Genomic DNA, 7,951 nt, shown 5'->3' on the forward strand with positions numbered 1-7,951 from the left:
ACACCCAGCTAACATTGATAGTTCTTGGCCGGGATGTTCACAATAGAAAATTCATGTGTCAAAAAGAATTAAGTGAAAATAATTCCTGTATAGTGTAAATGAATTCAGGGAACTAGATGATGAGAATTAAGCTAGGATATTGAATAGGAACAGAAAAAGGTAAATCAACCATAGATAACATGTAAGTCATAAATCAGATTGCATATTTAGACACAGAAAAATTTTATAAAAAGTATTTCTTTGAAAACATTTTCTTTCACTTTTCTTCCAATAATGTATTATTTTGAGATCCCTCTATTGAGAATTCTCTGTTTAGCTCTGTATCCCATTTTTTAATTAGCTTATTTCGCTTGTTGACATCTAATTTCTTGAGTTCCTTGTAAATTTTGGATATTAGACCTTTGTTGTATGTACCTTTTCCCATTATCCAGTTGGCTGTTTTATCCTCTTGATGAGGTTCTTAGCCTAGCAAAAGCATTTATATTACATGAGGTCAAATTTATTAATTGCTGATTTAGTGGCTAGGTTATTGTTGTTCTGTTCAGAAAGCTGTCCCTTGTGCCAATGATTTCAAGGGAGTTCTCCAATTTATCTTCTATTTAGTGTGTCAGGTATTATGTTGAATTCTTTAATCTATTTGGACTTGAGTTATGTGCAGGGTTATAAGTATGGCTTCATTTACATTCTTCTACATCCAGTTAGACCAGCAAAATTTTTTGAATATGCTTCCTTTTTTCCATTGTATAGTTGTGGCTATTATGTCAAATATCAAGTGTCCATAGGTGGTAAGGTTTATTTTTGAGTGTTTGATTCTACTCCATTGATCATGTGTCTGCTTTTATGCCAATACCACACAGCTTTTATTACTATTGCTCTGTAGTATAGTTTAAAATCAGGGATGATGATACTTCAAGTTTTTTCCTGTACAGGATTGCTTTACATACCCTGGATCTATTTTTTATTTTCATATGAAGCTAAGAACCAACCTCTCAAAGTCTGTAAAAATTGTTGTGGTATTTTCACGAGAATTGAATTGAATCTACAGATTGATTTTTAAAATATATCTGTATTTACTATATTAATCCTCCTGATCCATGAGCAGGGGAAATCTTTCCTTTTTCTTATATCTTTATCAATATCTTTTATTAATTGGGTATTTTCTTTATTTACATTTCAAATGTTATCCCCTTCCCAGAAACCCTCTATCCCATTCTCCCCTCCCCATACTTCTATGAGGGTGTTTTCCTTTCTAAGAATAACCAAAACGCACACATGTTGGTCTTCCTTCTACTTAAGCTTCATGTGGTCTATTCATCAGAGTTTTAAAGTTCTTGTCACACTGGCCTTTCACTTGCTTGCTATAGTTACAGCTAGATATAGTTTATTATTTGTGGCTACGGTATAGGGTGTGTTTCCCTAATATTTTCTTAGCCTAGATACTGTTTAAAGAAGTGCTACTGATTTTTTTTTTTTTTTTTGGTTATTTTGTTTAACCACTTTTGTAAAGGCACTTTTCAGCTTTATAATTTATGTGGTATAATTTTTGGTATCACATATGTGTTTTATCATATCATCTGTGAATAGTCATACTTTAACTTCTTCCATTCCAATTTGCATTCCCTTGATTTCTTTTAGTTTTCTTATTGCTCTAGATAAAACTGCAAATACTATATTGAATAGATGGGGAGCGTGTGTATAGCTCTGTCTTGTATCTGATATAAATGTGATTTTACCAAGTTTCTCTCTGTTAAATTAATCATGACTCCTTCCTTGCTGTATATTGTGTTTATTATATTTGGGGGCCCACATTGTATCCTGGATTTCTGCAAGACTTATAATATGAAAAGGTATTGGATTTTGCCAAAGGCATTTTAAGCATCTAGTGAGATGATCATGACATTTAATTCTTTCAGTTTGTTTATATGGTAGAATACATTGGTTGATTTTTATATATTGAACCTTCCTTGCATCCCTATGATGAATCCTACTTGATGATAATGGATGCTGTTTTTGATGCCATCTTGTATTAAGTTTATGAATATTTTAATGAGTATTTTGGCATCAATGTAAGTTAGAGTAATTAGTTTGAAGTTCCCTTTCTTTGTTGAGTCTTTGTTTGATTTAGGTATTGGGGTGACTGGCCTCACACAATGAGAGTGGCAATGGTCCTTCTATTTTTTTTTAATGGAATAGTTTGAGGAGTATTGGTATTAGCTCTTCTTTGAAAGTCTAGAAGAATTCTGTGCTAAAACCATCTGACCCTGTACTTCTTTTTGGTTGGTATACTTTTAATCATGGGTCCTATTTTCTTAAAGGTTATGAGGATATCTGAGTGATTTACCAGACCTTGATTTAACTTGGATAGGTGGTACTTATCTGCTGCAGTCTCTGAACCGCAGAGACAAGAACGACTCAGACACCAAGTCGGGTTCACGCATCAACTTCTTCTTTTACTTGCAGCTTTTTTTCTTACAGCTCTCTCCACTTAGGGCAAGGGCAATTCTCCTATATTCACAGCAACTGACCTCATCTCGCTCCACACCACCTCATCCCATCAAAATCACACACACTCCAGACATGAGCTCAGGTCAGTCACAGATAGGCTGACAGGTCCGGATCATGAGAAATAGTCTAGCTTGGCAGGCAGCTTACACATGCAGTTTCACTGCGCATGCTCAGGCAAGGCAGTAAGCATGTGGGGTTCACCAGGCCTGGCAATGGCCCAGGGCGCCATCTTGGCCCATTCAGCCACACCTGCTTCCCGTATCTCCCCCATTTTGTTTTATTAGTAGCACTGGGATCATCATATGTCTTAGGTTGCCCCCATCCATGGCACATCCTTAACCGTTATGGGAGTGACGAACTCACTTTCACCAACCCGTCTTAGGTTGGTATGCGCACGTGAGGGTCTTACCTGTCATTGATTACTAATCCAGCATGATGAGCCAACATTGGAGGGATGTTACTGCTTCCAAGGCTGACATAGCCTGCACTAAGGTTCGTTTATCAGCCCAGTGCTGCCTTCACATACGTGCCATCCACCAAAGCATTCCTCCACACACAACAGTTAGAAGGAGCACTCAAAAGGCCATCCCTCCCCATTTTTTTAAGAGTCTCACAGTTCCCTGGATGATCTCCAGCCATTTCTTTGCAGTTGCAATCTCCACACAGGTGCTGTTCATGGCAACAATCAATGCTCGCAATTCCTTCATCTTTGTGTTGAGATCATGACTCCAATTTCCTAGCAGCATCGCACCAATTCCACATGACAGATTTTCAGCTCTGGAAAAATTCTGATACTGAACAGAGGTCACACACATTCCTGACATATGAGTAATGCAGGAAGCAAATACTAACTGCTCCAAAATATTCATCTGTTCCTGCAACCAATCCACTCTTTTGTTAACCATAAGGATACCAGCTTTCAAATTTGTATTAATTCCCTCTTGTACCACCAAAGCACTGACAGTATTAGAGGATAGATAATTTGCCGCAGATCCTCTGGGTCCCTGTGTCTGCGTGGAACAGGTCTCTCGATGCGGGTGGGCAAAGCGTGGATGAATGACAAACAGATGCACACAGGAGAGGTTGTGTGTAGAATCTGAATGTAATTTTTGAATCAAGCATCAGACTTTTTATGCAGAGGACAATAAGGAAGTTGGGTGACATATTTGCAAGGTACAATTGAGGTAACCGGAATCTTACATAAAACAGTGGAATGCAAACACAAAAGGTCTAACAGCAACCACCTGGGATAGAATTCATTGATAACAGCTGGGATCAACAAGGGCTCCACCTAAGATTCACTAATCTTAGAAGCCAGGATCAAGGGCTTCTTGCCCTTGCCATAGTTCCTATTTTAGTCTCTTGTATAGTCCACCTTCCCCTTAGGCTGTTGAAAATACGTGTGTGTGTGGGGGGGGGGGGNGTAACTCTGCTACAGTTCTAAGTATCTATTCTGGTTTCTCCTTTGGTCTGAAACTTCCTTCTTCCTTAGTGATGGTAAATTCCTGTGTAAGGGAGTGACTTAGCTTTTACAATCTTACTGAATTCCAAGCCTATGATCTTGCTCAAGGACATTTCTAGGACTGTTGGAACACAGGCGGAAGGCTTTAGCCATGTCAGAATTCAATTTTAAAAAGCACTTATAATAGGAAAATACTGAAAGAGAGCACGTGGATCCATACACTAGACTAACGTGGGAATGGAAAATTAATGTATAAGTAGGGAATGCTAGACTCCAGGAGGAGGGCTTCCTTAAAATCCTTTTGCCTCATGAGTGACTTTTAAGCCTTTTGGCTTGTCCAGCTGACTCGACCGGAGAGCGTAGCAATAATTGAGAACTGAAGCAGTTCCCACTGAATTAGTATACATCTGCCTCCACACTAAGTGGTGCTGGCAGAGGAAGTGCTTTCACTATTCCCCATAACAGTCTCTCTTGCCATGATACCGCTTGCAGGTGCATCAGGATCAGGCAGAGGGTTGTCAGGTGTTTCATCTTCCTCTGCTTTGTTTTCTCTCCACGGCCTCCTCAGTCTTTCTGGAACCCAGACTGGGTTCTCCTGATCCTATGGAAACACACAGACAGCTCCTTGGGACCATACCAACACCTGATCTGGACCTTTCCATTGTTCCGTGAGGACATCTTTCCATAGCACAGACACAGCCGCACCCTGCTGAGGGGTACAATGCTGTTCTGCAACTGATTTTCCATTCTTATCCAAATTTTAAAAATTAAGAATGAAGAGTCTTATATTTAATTTATCCCTAGGGGATTTAAACTGCATCCCTATTCCCCCTTTTTGTTTTATTAATTATGTTCTTCAGTGTGGCATTGGCTCCTTCTACAATTCCTTGTCCTTGGGGGTTATAGGGTAGGCCATGGATAACTTTTGTACCTAATGCATTACAAAAATGTAAAAATCTCTGGGAGGTATAAGCAGGTCCATTATCAGTTTTTATCTGATCTCCCATGCTGCAAACGCCTGAAGGCAATGAAATATAACATTAGGGGCTTTTTCCCCTGTTTGGGCAGTAGCTAATATAATGCCTGAATATGTATCTATGCTGACATGAACATATTTAAGATTACCAAATTCGAGGATGTGTGTAACATACATCTGCCAGACATGAACAGGCTTAAGACCTCGAGGATTAACTCCAATCCGCCTTTGTGGCCACAAGGAAACACAATGGGCACATTTTAACACAATCTCTGGAGCCTATTCTTGGGTAATCCTAAACTTTTGTTTCAAAGTGCCTGCATTAACATAAAAGTTTCTATGAAAATCTGCAGCAAGCTGCACTGGAGAGGCACTCATAAAAACAAACACGGAACGAGTATATTCATCTGCAACAGAATTTGCCCTGGCTATAGGACCAGGCAATCCTGAATTAGCTCTAACATGTACAATGCAAAACGGATGCTTCCTTTCCCAAATCATTTTTTGCAAGGAGGAGAGTAGGGTACATACAGTGGAGGCGGCTTTCATTGCCCCCACGGTTTCTAATTACTGCACTGCTTGGACTACATACTGACTATCTTAAACTAGATTAAAAGCTTCCTCAACCTCTTGAAACACTTGCAGGACAGCACATAATTCAACAGCTTGTGCAGATTGATAGGGAAATGCATGAGCTTGGGTTTGATTTCTTTCAACATAAACTACTCCCACGCCGCCTTTGGATCCATCGGTAAATACATTAACAGCACCTGGGATTGGCTCAGTCCGAGTAATTCTCGGGTATATCATAGGATTTCTCACAACAAACTGAAACCAAGGACTGGCGGAATAATGATTCTCGAACTGCTCAGTCATGCTGGTGCAAAGAATGGTCCAATCATTATTAGTGGAGGCAAGTACCTCAATCTGTTTAGGAGTATATGGCATGATTATTACATCAGGTTGTTTACCAAAAGCTCCTAGCCCAACCTTTATACCCTTAAGAATTAGCTGGGCTACACTTTCAGGGTATCATGGCAGTACCTTGGCTGGGGAGTGATGTATATATACCCAACATAAAGGCCCTTTTGGCCAAAATACTCCCGTGGGAGACAAATCAGTAGCAATAACACAAAAACTAATAGGCAAGTTGGGATCAACCCGATCAACTTGAGCCTTGGCTAACCTTTCTTCCACCTTTTGCAAACAAGCTCTGGCTTGTTTTTGAAATATCGAATAACAGGTGTAACTCTGCATTGAGAAGATTACAATAAGGCCGAATCCAATTGCTATCTCCTAACAATTTCTGAAAGTCATTCAAGGTATGCATTTTATCCATCCTTAATTCCATCTTTAGTGGCTCAACAACAGCATCCTCTCAATTGAGTGCCTAAATAGTGTTTTACTTCTGTCTTTTGAACCTTTCCAGGGGCTATCACCAAATTCCTCTTCTCCAACTGTTTAGTTAGGGCCCACACATTCTCTATTCCTGAGAACCTTAGTGCTCCATCCCCCTTTTTCCGGGGAACCTGTCAGGTCTATGCTTTAATTCCCTTCATCTCTATTCTTGAGAACCTTAGTGCTCTGTCCCCTTTTAACTGGGGAACCTGTCAGGCCTATGTTTTCTTTATCTACCGCTGCTTACCAAAATTTCCCCATCTGAATTCCCTTCATCTCTATATCTGAGATCCTTAATGCTTCGTCCCTTTTTTCCCCCGGGAACCTTCCCTTTGTCTCTATATCTGAGATCCTTAATGCTTTTTCCCCTTTTTCCCAGGAACCTGACAGGCCTGTACTTTCTTTCTTTCTTTCTTTCTTTTTTTTCAACAGCTAGTATTTAATTCAGATAGCAGTCCCATTACACATGGTCCAAGAACATTCAAATAAGAACTCAAATCAGAAGTTAAAGATTGGTCTTCAAACATCATAGCCAACAATGCCATGTTTGTCTATGATCTCTCCTATATAAAATCATATCCACACCTCAGTGGCCAACCAACCATTCAGAACAGCTTTCTTAACTGTAAGGTGTTTGAAGGCAAGGTTGAACTGGTTCCCCCAACCCCTGGTGAAATCCCTACAGCTATTCAGAGTGTGAAAAAAAATCATTCAAAGGCCTGTACTTTTTTTACTTACCATTGCCGACCAACACGATGAGTTCCGAGCACAGGCCTCCACTTGCTGCAGTCTCCGACCCGCAGAGACAAGAACAACAAGGACACCAAGATAGGTTCACGCAGCAGCTTCTTCTTTTACTTGCAGCTTTTTTTCTTACAGCTCTCTCCACTTAGGGCAAGGGCAATTCTCCTATATTCGCAGCAACTGACCTCATCTCGCTCCACACCACCTCATCCAATCAGAATCACACATGCTCCAGGCACGAGCTCAGGTTGGTCACAGATAGGATGACAGGTCCAGACCAGGAGGAATAGTCTAGCTTGGCAGGCAGCTTACACATGCAGTTTCACTGCACATGCTCGGGCAAGATAGTAAATATGTGGGGTGCACAGGGCCTGGCAATGGGCCAGGGCACCATCTTGTCCCATGTGGCCGCATCTGCTTCCCAAACTTATCTAGAAAATTATCTATTTTGTGTAGATTTTCAGATTTTCTGGAGTGACAGTTTTTGGGGTAGAACTTAATGATTCTTTTAATTTCTTCAGAGTCTGACAAAGGCCAGCCTTGGCTTGGAGAGTGCTTCCTGAGAAAAGGGGTGTCTGAGAGTGGCAAAAATAATGACTTGAAGTCAAATCATATGTTCCAAGCTGATATCCTATTTTCTGCTTGAGATGGCTCCCTAGAGAGTACTTTGTAGATAGTTCTAGCATCTGTAGTTTGCACATGAAAGCATTCTCTCTCTCTCTCTCTCTCTCTCTCTCTCTCTCTCTCTCTCTCTCTCTCTTTCTCTCTCCCGCTTTCTGTTAAAGCTCTCTGTCTAAAATGCTGAATTTCTGAATGTTCTCTGGATAGCTTGTGGACTTGCTGACCAAAATTAGAAAAGCTTCAAT

Source organism: Mus caroli, unplaced genomic scaffold (genome assembly GCF_900094665.2).
Source record: "Mus caroli unplaced genomic scaffold, CAROLI_EIJ_v1.1 scaffold_7207_1, whole genome shotgun sequence".
Taxonomy (NCBI): domain Eukaryota; kingdom Metazoa; phylum Chordata; class Mammalia; order Rodentia; family Muridae; genus Mus; species Mus caroli.